Consider the following 18,204-nt stretch of genomic DNA (forward strand, 5'->3'; position numbering starts at 1 on the left):
GTACAATAAAGCCTTAGTTAACATTTCTTGGTTTCTTTGCTATTTACTTGGAAATTTTGCCATTTAAATATATTCCTATGTATTTTTAGAAGATATACAAGTGTATTTTTAAAAAGATTGCCAAACAAATACATTTTAAAAGACTTAAAAATTTCAAAGCAACAAAGTAGACAATATACATAAATAGCGTCACCAGCGGTAGAATGAAAGGTCTGCTTTAGTGTCTGAGACCACTCCTCACATAGATCATAAAAAGTGCTGAGAAGAGTTGGAAATGATCTTATGACATGCTTTATACCAATGCCATCATGATGGTAATTTATGTTATATATGTATTTATATATATAGTTTATATTACATGCTTTGTTAAAAGAAGATCCAGAAACTTGTTCTTACAAACACAAGTCAAGATGGTGGAATAATGATAAATCTCTCTCCAAGGACAAAGACGAGGGGACCTTAAACTTAGAATTGGCAATGGTCCCTGCACACCTGCCATGGGGACTGCTCTGGAGACAGGATCTTCTGATCTCCGTCTGTGAGCACAGCCCCTGAAGCCTGGCAACATGGTAAGAAACACACATGTGTTTATGTGTGCTTATGCATGCACACACACACACACAGTCCCCCAGTCACCTGGAGCTATCAGGGACCATGGCAATAAGTAGTCTCTGTGCTTGAGGGAGGTGGGAGCACACAGCCTTAAGAAGCCAGAAAGGCCAGCCATGGTGGCGCAGTGGTAACACAATGCTCTGCACTGATGAGGCCCCATGAGAAGGCCCCAGGTTCACACACCAAGGTCTCCCCGTGCATGTCAGCTGTGTGCACACATGCCCGTGATCATGATTGGCTGAGTCTGGAAGTGGGGTGGACCACAGTGTGAAGACCCTGTTGGGAATGCCTGTCTCCCTCTCTCTCTCTGTCTCTCTCCCTCTTTCATGGAAGAACTTTTTATAAAACAAGTAGAAGCCCTGGGCCTCAGGGATGGTTTGCATTTCTGCTAGTTCAGTCTCCAGTGTGGGGTTTGCACATTGCTTTGAGCCTTTACTTTTCTACTTGCTGCCTTTCAAGTTCTGAAGACTGGAGGCGTGGCCTCCTCTCACACTGTCTCCTCTGGGCACCTCTTAACGTCAACGCACATCTTGAACTGTCCTCTTTCTCTCATCTCAGGCAGCACAGACTTGCTCCTGTGATCACCAGATGGCATGCACAGGTTAATTTTCATTTACACAGTTGTGAATACCAATGCGCAAGGAGCAGTATCAGAGCAGGCCTGGCACGTTCATAAAGTATTTCTCAGCTTCCATGGCTTCCATTTTTGTTCCTACAGTACTTAGAGAGGCATATTGCTATCCTAAAGACTTTTTTCATGGAGTGTGCGCCTAATGCAATGTGAAGAAAACTATCATTAATGGAAAGAGTATATTTGCAAAGATGACTTGCATTTCATTTATGAGCACCTATTTAAAAATATCTATCTATATCTATAGATAGATATTTAAATCTCGAAGCTGATCTGTTGCTTAGACTTTTGAGATTTCCCACTGCTTGGCCTTTTTCCCTACTCTGTATGCAGAGCACAGATTCCTGCCAAGCCTATTACAGTGAACAAACAATGTCCTCTCTGTCAGGCAGAGAATGAATAGTATCAGAAAGTTCTTCCCTAATGTACAGCCTACGTTTCCCCCATCCCAGCCCCTTCAGAAGAGAACAACCAGGATGATGACTAAGGAGGAGACCGTGACTCTCCGCTGGCTGATCTGAAATCGCCTTCTGGAACACCAAAGCCTGAGTAATGACAACTGTATATTAACTTCTGAACAGGGAAAGCTGACAAGTATATTTTCTTTTAAAATTGGATCATCTGGTTTTGCCTTTCTGTATGTATAAGGTACACAAATATCTGTATCAGGAAGGAAGGAACTGTTGCATCAGATAAAATTTCAGGGCTTAGCGAAGAAAACAGCTTTCAGTTACAGACTGAGGAGCAACTGGGGAACTTCATAGAAATGACACAGCAATTTGTGTTAAAATATTGGCAGTTAATTCATGAATGCTGAAGCAGGCTATGAATTCAGCTGCTACTGTTAAGCTTTTATTCCCACGAAGCTCATGATTCATAGAGAAAGTGCCTAGAGTTTCTCCTCTGAAACATACAGTATGATGCAGACAGATTCTTTTTTTGGTTGGCCTCTCTCTTCTCTCTCTCTCTCTCTTATACACACACACACACACACACACACACACATTCTTCTCCCCTCCCCACAAGAGACATTTCATTTCATTCCAAATGAAAACTTCTTAAAGCACTTCCTACAAGCCAACAAAAGGCATACTTAGGTGTTTTCATAAAATACAACTTTCCTTAAATCTTCCACATTTGTCAGTCTTAGTTGGTGTAAAACATGCAGGGTTTTTCCACCTTGTGACAAAAATAGAGTATATGTTTTATTTAAACCTTTAGAATTACCCAATTCTTTCCCCATAAAGGAAGACATGCTATTTTTGTAATCAAGCTACACTAAGTTTTGTTTTCGTGGATCTCTGTATCCAAGAAAAAGCTTGGATCCCCCTTTCCCACGCATTTTCAGGACAGCTCAATGAGCTCCCGGATTCTGATGGCATTCTCCTGGTAACGCATTTAGAAGAGGCTGCAGGACACCTCAACCACTCTGCTTTCTTCTCTGTCTCATATCACTCTAGGTCTGCATTAGACTAAACAACCAAATCTTTGTGTGGTATCCCAGAAATTCAAAAATTCTAATTATGGGCCTCCTTATTGACACAAGGATAATATTTACCTTGGAGGAATGTTTGTCCAAAAAGTATTCCAATTTCTGGCAATATATTCCTTTTGAAATGTGGTTGTGGTGAGAGTTCTTGCTTCTTTCTTGGCCTGTCACCAAAGAGAAAGAAAGTTAGAAAAAAGGCAGATGGATATAGACTGTGAGATACTTGTCCAGTTGGCCGTCGAACCGTGAGCATATTTATGCCACACTCAGCTTTGTGCTCCTTCTCAAACAAAGCAAACTGCAGAGTAGAGGCAAAATTACAGAGTGGTGAGCATTACAAAATTTTCTCTAAAATAATTGCCAAGTAAATGTCTAATGAAATACAAATCATTTTACTTGCCCTTTCCAAATTTTACCACTTTATGACAAATAAATGGTATGATATTGAAGTAACAGTCAAATTCAAGTAACTATTGCCTGAATTTGAGATGAAACAAATGACTTATTTGAAAAGAGCATTTATCATTTTTGGTCAGGTAAGCTGTGATTCAATTCTATACGTTTCTTATTAAAAGAAGATTCTTCAGTATAGCATGGATGGTGTGACTTAAATGATATGTAGCTCTAATCCAAGGCATTCTTCATATGTTCTGCTGTTAACATGGAGAAGGTGAACAGAGAAGGAGAAAACTACGGGGATGACTTCCTTTGATCTCCCTCTGATTCATCAGCTTCCATGTTCTGTGATTTTGCTCTATTTCGAAGGTCCAGACCTCCCTCCACTCCTTTCTTCTCCTCGTTCTCTTTTTATTCTCTAATGAGTATCGCCCATCTTTTTTTTTTTTTTAGAAGTTTTTGCTATAGGGCGTGTGCGCTCACCAGACAGAGAGAGACAGAGAGACAGAAAGTGAGAAATCACCCCCCCCCCCGGGGGAATGGCCACGCCGCAATCCCTTCTCCCATTCTCCTCTCAGGATCTTGGGCACGCACGCACACGTGCGAATTGTGAGTTTTAAGTCACCGGATCCGGGACGTGAACTGCGGTCGACTATGTGAGAGTCCAGCGACATAGCCATTATGCTAACTGCTGGTCCCCCAGTATCTTCCAGCTTGAACATTTATTTTAGATTAGACAGCATGATTAGATGCAGAGTGAGAGGGATACAGAATGAGTAAGTTTATACTCTAAGGAGAATATCATGGCTGCTGACTAATACTCAGACTTCTCAATTATGTTAATAGACTGAGGCATGTTCATTTATTTTTAATATATAAAACCGAGTAGAAACAAGCCTGTTAGATTTGCATCTGTGGATATTCTTTTGTTAGGGCCACATACAATCATCTTTGAGTTTTGTTTCCTTCCATCACCGAGTCAGCAGATTACATTATCTTGAGGTACATCTGTTGTGTTCTTGACAGTTATCATGTGAGAAACAGCTGCCTTTTGTTTGTCACTGCATTCAGCTACATTATTATTTCCTTTTCTTTTTAATAAGTCTAGAAAGATCAGAACAAGACACGCAATCGCGAACTGCCTCTCTCCAACCTGACTCCAGGTCTTTCCATTGTCAATCACACAAACTAAGAGGACAGGGCTTCACAGAGTGAAGGGCTTGACAGACAAGGAAGTTCCCAAGCCATCATCCTACTCTTTCATTAGATTTCAAATTAAACCTCCTTCGACACACCTGCCATACAGATATATGCAGATGTGGTGTGCAGTTGTAAACCTCTGTTTCTTCATGTCATCATGATCAACCTCAGAAAACTTTCGTGAATGAGTTAGACATATGGGAAAGATTTAATGATATAAATCAAATTACTGTAGTAAAAAATAAAAAAGAGTAAACATTTTCTCAAAACACCAAATTCTATTAACATGTTTCAGATATAATATTTTAATATGGATTCTCTATTACCAGATGTTTGTAAATAGCCTGATTTGAAAATTACAAATATGATATGATGGTTAATTTAATAACATGAAAGTGGTATGTATTTTTGCATATTCAGAATATACATTTCATGAGTTAAAAATATTCTAAGGAAATCAGGTAATCAAAACAGTAGCATTGTTATGAAGATACATATATAGACCAGTGGAATAGAATTTTGGTACCAGAAATGCACCCATATATTTTTATTCCTTTATATTACCAACTGACTTTTTTGACAAAGAGTACCAAGACTATTCAATGAGAAAAGAACAATCATCTCAAACATTGTCTGGAAAAACTAGTCATATGCAAAAGAAGTTGGATACTTAACTCAGACCATTCAAATATAAAAAGTTAACTCAAAATACGTGAAATGCCTATATGCAAGAGATTAAACTACAAAATGCTTAAAAGAAGACACAGGTATAAATACTTGTGAGCTCAAATTTGACAAAGGAGCTTTAGATACGATATCAAAAGCACAAGCAACAAAAGAAAAAATGGATAAATCAGATTTCATCAAAATAAAAATATCTGTGCTTTAAAAGGCACTATCCAGAAAGTGAAAAGACAACCCAAAGAATGGGAGAAACATGCACAAATCATATCTGATATATATAGCATCTAGACTATATGAAGAATAGTTATAATTCAATGGATGAGATTTGGTTGTGATGGGATTAAAAGGTAGAAGCTTAATCCGCACATGGTATTGAAAGGTAGGTGTCTCTGAAAGGAGATTAAGGTTAAGATAATTAGGTAGGGCCATCATGATTGAAGTCTAGTGGGTTTACAAGACAAGGACATTAAGTCAAAGGAACAAAATACACAGATGCATGCACTCCTCGTTTCCATTATGTTGAAATGCAGCTAGAGGACCCTGACTAGATGTGACTCCTGGACCTTGGATCTCCAAACTATGAGCTGAACAAACTGTTATTCTTGTAAGTCATCCAGTTTTAGGTATTTTCTGTTATTAGCAACAGAACTAGAACAGAACAAGTGCTTCCTCAAATCCACTTTCATCTTCATGACTATCTCTAAATATGTGTTACAGTTAATTACTGCTAACCACTACTGACTCAATTAAACAAAAACCCTATGATACTTCAATATTGATTTCTTTCTCTACTCAGTGGAATTTTAGGACTTCTAAAACCAGCAATCTACTCAAATATAATGGTGCCTTCCAATCCACATATACTAAGTCAGTGAATTACCAAACTCAGTCCTGTTTCTTTTTCTTTTTTCTTTTTCTTTTTTTGTTTTGAGAGAGGTTTTTGCTATAGGGCGTATGTGCACTCGCCAGAAAGAGAGACAGAAAGCAAGAAATCACCCCCCTGAGGGGGGATGGCCACGCCACAATCCCTTCTCCTCCACTCTCCTCTTGGGATCTTGGGCATGCATGCACACACACCTGGTGTGAGTTTAAACCACCGGATCCGGGACTCGAACTGCAGTCGACTACATGGAAGTCTAGCAACGTAGCCATTAAGCCATCTGCTGGTCCCCAGCCCTGTTTCTTCTACACCTACTTCATTGACGGTTTTTAGAGGGAGTGTTCATAAGTTCTTAGCACAATGATGAAATTCATAAGAAGGCCTGAAAAAATGAACTCTGGGAGTTTGTGATGTGCTTTGCCAAATTAACCTTTAGGCTTTTTCTGGCTAAAGCCACTCAGAGGAACCAAAATAGAGTTCAATTTCTGGGACTCTGATACTCAGAAATGAGATATGCACCTGACAGATGGCTCGGTCTGAGAGAGAGGTGTGTTTTTTCAAAGATGTGCCCTAATGGTCCCTTCTGTGGAGGTAGTGATGATACTAACAGTGTACTTACCTGCAGTCTGGAAAGATAAATGCAGGGATTTGGTAGCATAGACTCTAAGTTCATGTTTGACTTTTAAAAACTATACTTGGAGGTAACATAGCTACTCAATCTGAGACTAGAATCCTAAAGGTCCATGATCAATTCCAAATTTAAAAGAAAGTTAAACATCGCCTATAAATCAAACCCATCTGATACTTAAACATTTTCTACAATGGTTATGACATCCAATCTATGACTGCAATGTCAAAAGAACCTGGTCAAACAGAACAGTGAAAAGTAGTGCGCACTGAATAAGTCACAGTGCTTAGAATACAGTAATTGCTCAATATTTATTTGCTGATTGAATTAATTAAAAAAATAAGAATAGATTAGAGGATATTGTTGTAATAAAGCTACTGTCACTCATGATCCCTGAGGACAGAGAAGTGACAGGACTGTAGGTCACGTGACTGGAAACCTACTACAGCAATATTTCACGCATGCAGGTGTCACCCAAGTATATGCTACCCTTTATCTGCAATGGAAAGAACCCAATAAACAGAATTAGACCTGCTCTTCCAGCCTGTGCTGAATTCCCTTCCATAACAAAGGGCTTCTTCCTTTTCTGGAAGTGCTCTAAGAAGCACTGCTAAATTTGGGCTGAGAATGAGGAAGGTTCTTCTGCTTCACTAGCTCAGTGTTTTCAACCAAGTTTGAGCCTTGGTTCTACTTTTAGGACCATGCAGAACAAGGCCAATAGTTTCCCAATAAGGCAATTCTTCAAATACTTGAAGACATCTATTTAAAGAAATCTTACTTTTCCTGCTCTTCAGTCTTTGCTTCTCTATTCAAGAATATAGTTTTGGGACCAGCAGTTAGTGTAATGGCTATGTCACTGGACTCCCATGTAGTCGACCGTGGTTCCAGTCCCGGACCAGGGGGCTTAAACTCACGTTGGGCGCATGTGCGTGTGTGCCCAAAATCCTGAGAGGAGAATGGAGGGGAAGGGATTGCGACATGGCCATGCCCCCTGGGTGGTGATTTCTCGCTTTCTGTCTCTCTGTCTTTCTGGAGAGCGCATGTACCCTATAGCAAAAACCTCTCCAAAAATAAAGAAAGAAAAGAATGTAGTTTTGAGTACCTGTCATATCTCTAAAGAACATAAGGCTATAAGAAGAATGGAGTGAGGCCCTGGCCAGGTCTGTACACAACGGCAGAGAGGGCTGCCAGCTTGCTCCAGCTACAAAACAAGGGAGCAGGAAGGCAACCAACACAACGTCTAATGGACAAGGTGTGCTGAGCTAATTCAGGAAATTGTCTTTTCTTGGGCTTTTGATGAAGTGGTGTTGAATTTTAGGGGCCTGGCTACTACAGGGAGGCAAAGCTATCAGTAGGGAGTAATAGACTCATGAAGCCAAAAAAAATAGCCTGTCACCATTCTGGAGTGTGCTCACTGGGCAGTGATTCAAGGTAAGAGCCACAATTCCCAGGAAGACCACCTGGTAACACCGAGACAGATCATGGAACTCATGTCGATATTTTGTCCCAGACACTTGGAAACACTGGAACAAAAAGAACTGACACTTGTAAGGCCAGTAGGGTGAGTACCATGGGAGCTTCTGAGTCATGCCTGGCATGGCAGTTCCTTTATCTGGCAATAAAGACCACTTGGGTTATAATGGTCATCAACCCAGTGGTCACCATGAAGGCAATACCATCTCAACATGGGAGATTAAATTACAACAAACAAATATGGTGAGCACTGCAACTGCACAAGACTCTGCTGTGGGGAAGGCACAGGGTGAGTATGATAAATGGTATGCTCCTCTGGACTGTGTTGTAGGTTTAAACATCCTTAGTGTTACCTACTTTAGTCAGAACAGATTCAGAGAGCAAGATATTGCATGTAAGAGGAATAACTGGCGAGGAAGCAGAAAAGGCAGAAGGAGACATACTTGGGGCTACCATTCCTTTTCTGGATGATATTTTCTAAAAGGTCAGGGTCAACTCCAGAAGTCAACTTCCTCAGCAGAGTAGAACAGTACTCTTACTTCTGTCAGGCTACAACTGTACTCAGAAAGCTGAAGATCACAGGTTTGCTTTTTTTTTTTTTTTTTTTTTTTTTTTTTGCCAGCTGCATTATATTATTGACACAATCTTAGACTTGACAAAAATGAAATCTAAATTTCTGTCAAATACGATGCTACTAAGCCACATCTACCTTACCTGTCCTTTTGCAATGTAATTTGGAGAGAGAAGTGCTTACATTGATTTCCTGTGCTATTTCTGCTGCTTACATTTGGGTCACTGTGTTAAATGTCAAGATGCTACTAAATTCTGTTTCTGTCATTTGTAACATTAGCCAACTCTCCCAACTTTTGGCTATGCATTTATAGTTTTACCCAAGCGAGGCCTACTGTTGATTAAGACAGTATTAGGTGAAAATACCAAAACTTTCTTCCATGAAGAGAGCAATTTATTAATCAGTTCCCTCTGGATATTCATACCAAGTCAGTTAATAATCCAGTTAATTATGTATACCCCTTATTTATCCAAGTGAGGAATGTTAGCTATTTAATATACTTTTGGTTAAAAAATGAAACCCATAAATTAAGCTATGCTATTTCTCATTAATCCATCTAAATTCTGTAGATAGATTTAATGAATCATCAGTACAATATCAACCTCAAAGTACAGCTACTTCTTTTCATTACAATTTTAATGTTTAGATTCTTATACAAATCATGTAAGAAAATGATGTTACATATACTTAAAAGTACAGTAGTTAAAAGGGTGGCCAAAGTCAATAGACACAGGTTATGATGTACGATGTGACGCTGGGAAAACAGACTTCACAATGGTCCCTCTTATCCAAGATTCTCCACTTGCTACGCTCCCTCATGTTTTCTGGCCGCTTATCCTCACTGGTTCTCCCAGCTGTGCCTCTCATCTCTCCCACCCCAGCTGCTTTAGCTCACACTTTCAGCCTTCCTGGTATTTGCTGTGCTAACAGTCCTACTCTTCATGCCATCTGATGTCTCCTGCTTCCTTTTTCACACACTTGAACAGCTGAAATCCCTGATGTATGCAAAGCAGCAATCCATTAAGAGGGGGAGTGTTTTCTGGTTTCATTTTCCTCATCGAGCACAAAAAAATAGAAGATGCAAGAAAGGATAGTTCACAGAGGTGCCCAAGAGAACCCACTGTGAAGATAAGATGAAGGAGAAAAAATTAGATTTTTTTAAGCTCAAAAAGATTATGACACCGGAAAGATAGTTCTTTCTGAAAATCCTCTTCAATAGTGTGATTTAAAGAAAATAATCCTCTTTCCAAGAGGAATACATTTTTCTTGACTTCTAGGGAGCTGATGATAAGAATCCTTACACATCGATTCTTATGCTATCTACAGTACGCAGGACCCAGGTAAGATAGATAGTTATAATGCATATATTGAGTTATTAACAAATGACATTTTATTAGCACAAACCTTCTATTTGTTAGCATGGTACCTGAAAAGAAGCTTAAAATGACACGATTTAGTATAAGCTTATCTATAAGCATGTATCCCAAGCATGGCTTGGATATGAATTCCTTACAGTTTAGCAGAGAAATAATCAAAATGACCACAGTGCTCAAAAGAAAAAAAAAATCTTCTTTGTTGGCAAAGGAAAAAGATTAGCTTCAGTACTTAAATGCAGTTTTAGTGATGAGAAAATATCTAAATTGACTGCTCTAATTACTAGCTTATAAATTGGTAGTAAAATAAATATTTTAAATATTCTCTGTTAGGTAATGTAATAGCATGGGATAATAACCAAGACAACAAAGAGGATATTCATCCTTTCATTCTCTTGGTTCACCTCTCAGTGTATTTCCTTGCTTATGAAGAGAAAGTATGAGAAGTAAATATTACTTGAGTCCCTTCCACTCTGTGCACTTGGGCAGCTGTCTTTTGGACTGTGACTTTAGCTGCCATTCATAGAGTCTGTGATTTTTGACTTGTCTTTGCCTTGTGATGCATGGCACCTAAATGGGGAGCCACCTGGATCACTGCCTCTAAATCACGGGGCCTCAGATCAGCCTTTAGACATTTTCTGATGACAAATAACTTCTCTAAGTTTGTCTAGTCTCGGGATCCCCCAAGGGGTGGAGGAGTTGGAGGGCTGCTGATCGCTGAGCTTTAATGCAGATGTGTGTGAATGAGTGTGCATGTGAGTAGGGTGTGTGGCATGTGGGGGTGGGTACAACCTGCAGGGAGAAAGGCATGGGCTCAGTAACCAACTTATGGTTTGCCCAGGTATGTCTTTGAGACCCAAAAATGCTTGGAAATCTGCTTAACAGTTAGAAGCCCAGCTATAGAGAAACTGAAGGATAGAAAGGGCCCTCTCCTCTATTCTTGAGGTTCTTCAGAACTATCGGTGTTGCATGTGCTGACTCAAGGCAATAACTCTGGCTGTGAGGTCACAGAGGTGAGGTGCCTGAGCTCTGGTTACCTGCCTGGCAGCTTTCCAAATTTTGAAAGATTGTTGTCCGTAAAGTATCTTAGTTTCAGAGGGGTGCATAGGTCTGTGTGTGCAGGGGTGACTGGTTTAAGTTGGCATTTTATAGGTGAACTATGTGGTACAAAGTAACTTTTTAGTCACTCTCTCTTGCTCTCTGTATATGTATATATGGACTATATGCCTGCTATGATTTGATAATGAACCCTAAAGGTTCATGCTTCAGAATTTGATCTTAGTGGGCAGTTACTAGATCATGGTGATTAGATCATGTAGGCACAGCTCTCATGAATGGATTAATGCCGTTCTGTGAGAGACTGAGTGAATTCTAGCTGTCGTGATAAGGAGCCTGCTCTCATGAGAATGGGTTGTCATAAAAGAATGGCCCACAGCTATCTCTTTTTCTGCACACACCTCTCTCTGCTTCCATCAGCTGTGATGTGACAAAGGCTCACCTGATGCCAGCTGCATGCTTTTGGACTTTCCTGCCACTGGAATCATGAGTCAAATAAACCTCTATCCTTATAAATTACACAGTCTCAGACAAAGACAATGTCTATATCCATCTCCCTAAATATCTGTATTTAAGTATACAGAGATAATATATATACATAATGAGAGAGCACACATATTACTATTATTGACACAAACCATTTGTACATATTTATGGGATACAGTTTGCTTTTTTTAGTACAAAAATATGTAATGATCAAACCAGGGTAATTAGCATATCAGAAATGTCAAACATTTGTCATTTCTTTGTATTGGGAACATTCAAAGTTCTCTCTTTTAGCCAATCAGAGATACACAGTAAATCATCATTAGCTACCTACTATAAAATATAACTCTCAAACTTCTTCCTCTCTCCTATATGTAATTTTTTATCTATTAACACCTCTCTATGCCCCACTTCACCCTTCTTCCTAGTCTCTAGTAATCACTATTCTACTCTCTTCTTCTATGAAGCCATCTTTCTTAGTTTCCACATATGCAGGGAATACATGGTATTTCTCTTTCTACATATAGAAACACACACAGAGATAACTCTGACCACTTCATCTCAGACTTTCTACACTGCTTGTGGACATGGCACTAGAACTGTGTCCATGTGACCACATTAATCTAATTGATGATGTAAGAGAGGAAGAGGACAGAGGACAAAGAAATAAGAAGGAAAAGGAAAACAGAAAAAGAGGCTTTAAGCATTTTGAACTCCCTTGGGCAAAAACATGATTTCTATTACAGCTCTTAAAAATCACCAAACAAATGCTCCAGACAGTACCATGGTTGCAGCTTAGCATGTAAAATTGAAATAGCAGAGAGAAGTTTCCACATCAGTCTGTCAAAAGGGAGAGAACATGTCACCCATGACTAGAAAGAAGAAACAAAAACACCCTGAATCTGTGGGACTGAGAAGCAAGAAACAGAGGAATAACGTTCTTACTGCAGAAATATATATCCATACACACACAACCAACAGGTGTTGCCATGGCAACGATCCTGTAGTTAAGAAGAAGTAGCAATAAGAAAGTCTATACAAAGCCATCATAGAAGGAAAAAGTAAGAAAGGCATGTTATAGCAAAGCTAACCTCAAACCTTAAAAAGCGAGCAACTTAAGAGCAGATCTACTATTTACTGGGCCTTTGTGTTATTTGAAAGGGAGTCTGCAAGGAGAGAAGGTGTTGCTTAGGATGACTGTCCTCAGAAAATCCACAGCCTAGGAGATATCACTGGGCACTGCTGGTGGCCCTTAATCTATCTTAGGTGCTACTTTTGTCCCCTATTCCCATCTGTACACCTCAGGTCTTTGATGACTGGTGGGAGAAGGCTGTAGCTCTGTAGTGTGATGTTTAGACACTTCTAGAATGTGAACAATGAGTGAGTGACTTCCTGACTGTCTTTCTATCTCTTGAAGACAGTGTATTTAGACATAATTTCTCTGCTTTCTTCTTTCAGATGGAGAAACTAGGGAAGTTATACTATGCATTAGTGAAACAGTAAATTAATAAGGGTATCTTCATAGGAACAAATACAGTTAATAAATCTAGGATAGGTCCGAGGAAATGTCACAGAGCCTGGCTAGGATGGAAACCTCATTTCTTTGGTTTTTCCTCTACAGCTTATTGAGGAGATAGTATCCATACATTCAGCATCATGAATGAGAAAATAGTAATTACTGATGAAATTATATTCTAGGGTGCTTGGAAGTTTATTTCTTCCATGAGGAAGAGACAGAAAAAAGGAGAGGGGGTAGAAGCAGTGAGAGACAGACACACACACGCACGCACACAGACACAGACACCTACAACAGGGTCCCCACGGTATGATCCACCCCTAGTCTCAGTGCACTGGATCATAAGAATGCATGCTCCCCTCATGCGTTCAGGAAGGTCCCAGGCATGAACCCACAACCTTTCTCATTTGTGCTACCTCTATGCGGCAGCCTTGGCCCTGAGCTTTTTATTTGATAAGCTATCGTTGGTCCACTCCCCACCAAAAGAACACAGTCTATTCTCTTTATTTACCAAGCTTGTTGCTGATCAAATGACACCTTATCTTATAAATAAATAACAAGGATTAATATACTTGCTAACTTCTGTGATTCTTCAAAGACAGCTGGCAGAATGAGATGGGGAAGATAAAGTCTGAGAGGTGTAACCTGAGAGGCAAATCCACGGAACGCCAAGTGCACGCAGCGGAGCCCAGGAAGGTGTCAGTGAGTCAGAAAAAAGGCTGCCACCAGACCTGGCTCTGAAACCTGACTCTACTTCTCTTGCCTATTCCTGAGACTTAGTGCCCCCTTCCATAAACACACTGAAGTACTAACTCCTTTAAAGGGTTGATGTGAGGCTCAGATGATATAATATGTGTAAAAGTGTTTTGTTCATCAACTGGAAAATGCTAGACACGAAAAGACCACCATCACTTGATTCTCGAGCTTTTTGCTATATTATTATCTAATTCATACTTCCGACGATAAAATATGTAGGCTAGGAAGATTTTCACATGATTTTGACAGAAACATGTCTTCCTTCATTATCACTTGTAGGTGTTTATCTGATGTGGATATCATTTTCTTCCATGAATTCTCTTCATTTCAACTTTTTATTTTCAGACTGCTAGAGAGGGTGGGTAGGTAAGTGTTTGTATATTTGTGTGTGAAAGACAGAGGTGTTGGGAGGTGACAAGAGAAAGGAAGGTCAAACAGGGAAGGGGAAACAGAGAGGAATGAGTGAAAAAGTCAACAAAGAGAAGGGGAAGAGTTTTCCCTTTCCACTTCATAGATAAACCTCGGTCCTGGATTTTGTTTGTTACTTTATTTGCCAGCTATGGATCCCTGAGGATAAGTTACTGGTGGTCTTACACACTTTAGCCGAAGCAGTTCTGGGGGTGACACTAACGTGTGCAGCTGACTCTCATCTCCTAAGCTCACTCTCCACTCTCAGGCTGATGCACTCCACCAACTCTAGCCTAAGAAGCATAAATCCTTTGTTTCCCAAGGGAATTCCCTAGGTCTCTTTACAGCAAGGTGCATACCTTCTTTTTGTTTTATGGAAACATAGCTTTTGAAAAGCCCCACAGGACCAGCAGTTGGTGTAGTGGCTATGTTGCTGGACTCCCATGTAGTCGACTGTAGTTTGAGTCCCTGACCCAGTGGCGTAAACTCACGCTGTGTGTGTGTGTGTGCGTGCATGCCCAAGATCCAGAGAAGAGAATGGAGGAGAAGGGATTGTGGTGTGGTCATTTCCCCTGGGAGGGTGATTTCTTTCTTTCCGTCTGTCTCTGTCTTTCTGGCGAGTACACACACCCTATAGCAAAAACCTCTCCAAAAAAAAAAAAAAGAAGACAGAAAAGACCTGCTTTTGCATCTAAGTGTGTTTTTTAAAATTATTTATTTAATTTTATTTATTCATTCATTTATTTTAATTTGACCAGACACAAACACACACACACACACACACACACACACACACACACACACACAGAGAGAGAGAGAGAGAGAGAGAGAGAGAGAGAGAAAGAGAGAGAGAGAGAGAGAGAGAAAGCAAGCCCGCTAGGTCCAGGACTTGAACTGTGGTTGGCCATGTGGGAATGTCCAGCATCTTAACCACCATGCCACCTGCTGGTCTCACATCTAAGTGTTTTTAATTCATGTCCTTCCCATCCTTTCCCATCACCCCCTCCTGCCTTATCCCTTCTAGACTCTCCCTCAGTTTCCCCTCTCCTTTCCATCCTGCTGTTTACCACATTTGGCTATTGGCCAAGACTCCTTAAATGTTTTAGTAAATTTTCAATTTTGGTATAATACATGCTTATTTAAAAAGCCCACAGAGGGACCAGCAGGTGGCATGGTGGCTGGATCCCACACGGCTGTCCACAGGTCGAGTCCCGGAACCAGTGGTTTGAACACTACCAGGAGAGTGTATATGCATGCCTAAAAGGTGCTGCTGTTGAATTTCAGATTTATTCTTTTTCTTCTTCTTCCTTCCCTTCCCTTTTTAATTTCAAAGATGTGATGAGTAAAACAAAAAGTAACATCTCATATTCTGGTCAGCCTTAGATGTCCCGTGAGTCTCCTTGCCTGAGTGAGGCCAATAGATTGGGCCTAACTATGCTCGCCTCCTTTGTATACATTCATTCTTTACACAGTTTTCCTAGTGACTTTCTAAACTGAAAATATTCACCCTTGACCTTTCAATACTGCTTTAAAGCTGGGTGGCTGTTACAGGTTGAATTTTGCACCTATAACAGGTATCATTTTGAAATCTTAACCTTTAGTATTCAGAACATGATATACTTTGGACTTAGGGTCTATAAAGGTAATTCTGTTAACCTGGGTGACTAGAATAGTTCTAATCCAAGATGACTGGTGTCATTTGTGGGGGGTGATTTGGACACAGAAATAGATATGCCAGAGGGAAGATGACATGAGAGACACCGAGAGAACACTGCATGAAGACAAAGGCAGAGACCAGAATTTTCCTACCGCTGGCTGAGGTACATCTGAGGCTATCAAGAGCTAAAGAACCAAAGAAGGATCTTTCCCCAGGAGGTTTTAGAGGGGGCATTGCCCTGCTGACACCTTGGTGCCAGAATTCTAGCCTCAATAACTATAAGACAATACTTTTTGGTTGTTCTAAGCTCCGTAGTTTGTGGTAGGTTGTTACAGCAGCCACAGGAAACTAATACAGTGGTTAAGTCCAACCTCTTAGGCATTTCTCATAGCACTTTTCACACTGGCTGGTAGGTCTCAGTATTTTCCTCAAAATCTTTCCTATGAGCACTTTCCCACCTGCCTTATCTGCTCATGCCCAAGCCTACAACATACTTCCTATCTTTGTGCATTTGAACACATTACACTCCCTCCTTCATTCTCCAAGCATTACTAATGTTTCAAGCTAGTGTCCAGGGCCACCTCCTTTATGAGCTGCTTCTGACAACCCCCTTCTCTCCTTTCTCCTCAGTGACTATCCTTATGAGTCCTTGTTTAAACTCACTCATCCCCTTTCCTATGTTATGAGCTCCTAGAAGGTAGAGCCATTCAATGTACAATGTAAAACCACTGTACCTGGAATGTCTAAAGTGGAATTCTGCCGAGTGAGCCATATCAGTGCCATGAATATAAAAACTGTATGTAATTTACTATAGATCTTTATTCTGTTAAAAATCTCTCATGGAAGGAGATGGAGTAGTCCGGAGTGACTGCAAATGACTGACACACACAGCTGATAGTGGCTGAAGAGTACTTTTCATGCAGTGAATTTGTGGCTATTTTCAGTGTATTATTTTCTTTAGAGAGATTTTTATTAAAGAGTGTGTATGCTCCATGAAGGGACAGAGACAGAGAGACAGAAAGCAAAAAATCACCCCACAGGGGAGAATGGCCATGCCACAGTCCCTTCTCATCCATCTTCCTCTCAGGATCTTGGGCACGTATGCACACACGCTTGGTGTGAGTTCAAGCCACGAGGTCTGGGACCTGAACCGCAGATGATTACGTGAGAGTCAAGTGACATACTGTTATCCCATCTGCTGGTGCCAGCTTGTTATTATTTCATTCATTTTCTCATCAGTCACACTTGGAAACTCTGTACTGTGGATTTGGATTCTGATGTTCACTGTCTATATTCTCCCTTTAAGAGCAGTTTGTCAGAAACAAAGTAGGTACGTGGTTGCCCAGGGCAGGGCGGTGGGGCAAGTTGGAAATGGAGAAATTGGTGATACGGTTATAGCTAAGAGTTTCTTTTGGGGGTTATGAGAATGTTGTAAAGCTGGCTGTAGCGATGGTTGTACAACACTGACTGTAAGTCACTGAACTGCAGACTTTCAATGTTGAATTGTACAGTATGTGCACATCTTGGTAAAGTGATTTTTTTTAAAAGAATAGTTCATTAAATCCAGCCTAGTTCATAAGATTACTGTTAAAATCAGGCAATGCTTCTGTAGTCAAACATCCATACAGGCAAAAATAAAAAAGATCTTGTGCATTGACGAAAACAATATCACAACCTGTAATAGTTACAGTATTCTAAAGAAAACTTCAAGGTGCATTGACATGTATCTAGACTCCCAGCTTTTTGAGAGGCTGAGATAGGAAGACTGCAAGTTCAAGTCCAGTCTGGACAACATAGTGAGACCCTATCTCTAGAAACAAATGAACAAACAACAAAAACTCGACAGACCTGACTATTTCATGTACGTCACATTTACCCAGGCTAGCCTATTGCCTTGTTGTAGCAGCATCGCTAGACCTCAGATCTCTCCCTTTCTTTTATAATATCTTCATCTCCTTGTCTTTCTCTTTCATTAAAGGTACCTTATTTTAGTAAGTATTTGAATTGGGAGAGAAATAAGATATTCATTTGGTTGCAAAGCCCTCACTTTTCACATGATAAAACGAATGCCAAGAAGAGAACCCTAAAAACCTACTCCTGTGCTAAGTCAAGACAGTAGCATTCGTGTCAGGCATGGAAACACAACATCTCTAACACTTGCCATCTGCTTAGCAAGCCTTCTGAATAAATGAGGCAATGAATGACTAAAAGCAGACATCCTGGAATTTATCCACATGCTGCTGTATTCAGCACCTAACGTGTCAATGCTTGTCACATCTTGCCAATGAAATTTTAAACTCCTGGATGACAGGCAAGGTAGCCGATGGGCTCTTCTCTCTCTTCCGCCACCCCTTTTCCTACTTCCATTCCATACCCAAAATATTCAGC

The 18,204-nt window shown here is 40.3% G+C and overlaps 1 protein-coding gene across 3 annotated transcripts in view; it reads right to left on the bottom strand.

Annotated features, from left to right (window-relative positions):
• Positions 1-18,204, bottom strand: part of PAG1 (phosphoprotein membrane anchor with glycosphingolipid microdomains 1) — a 167,495-nt gene that overhangs the window by 70,447 nt on the left and 78,844 nt on the right. For all 3 annotated transcript variants that reach the window (XM_006168928.3, XM_006168929.3, XM_014584337.2), the window contains one exon: positions 2,802-2,896. The gene's annotated coding sequence lies outside the window, so the exon portion shown is untranslated. The remainder of the gene's footprint in view (positions 1-2,801; positions 2,897-18,204) is intronic.

Source organism: Tupaia chinensis, unplaced genomic scaffold (assembly GCF_000334495.1).
Source record: "Tupaia chinensis unplaced genomic scaffold, TupChi_1.0 Scaffold146445_1, whole genome shotgun sequence".
NCBI lineage: Eukaryota > Metazoa > Chordata > Mammalia > Scandentia > Tupaiidae > Tupaia > Tupaia belangeri.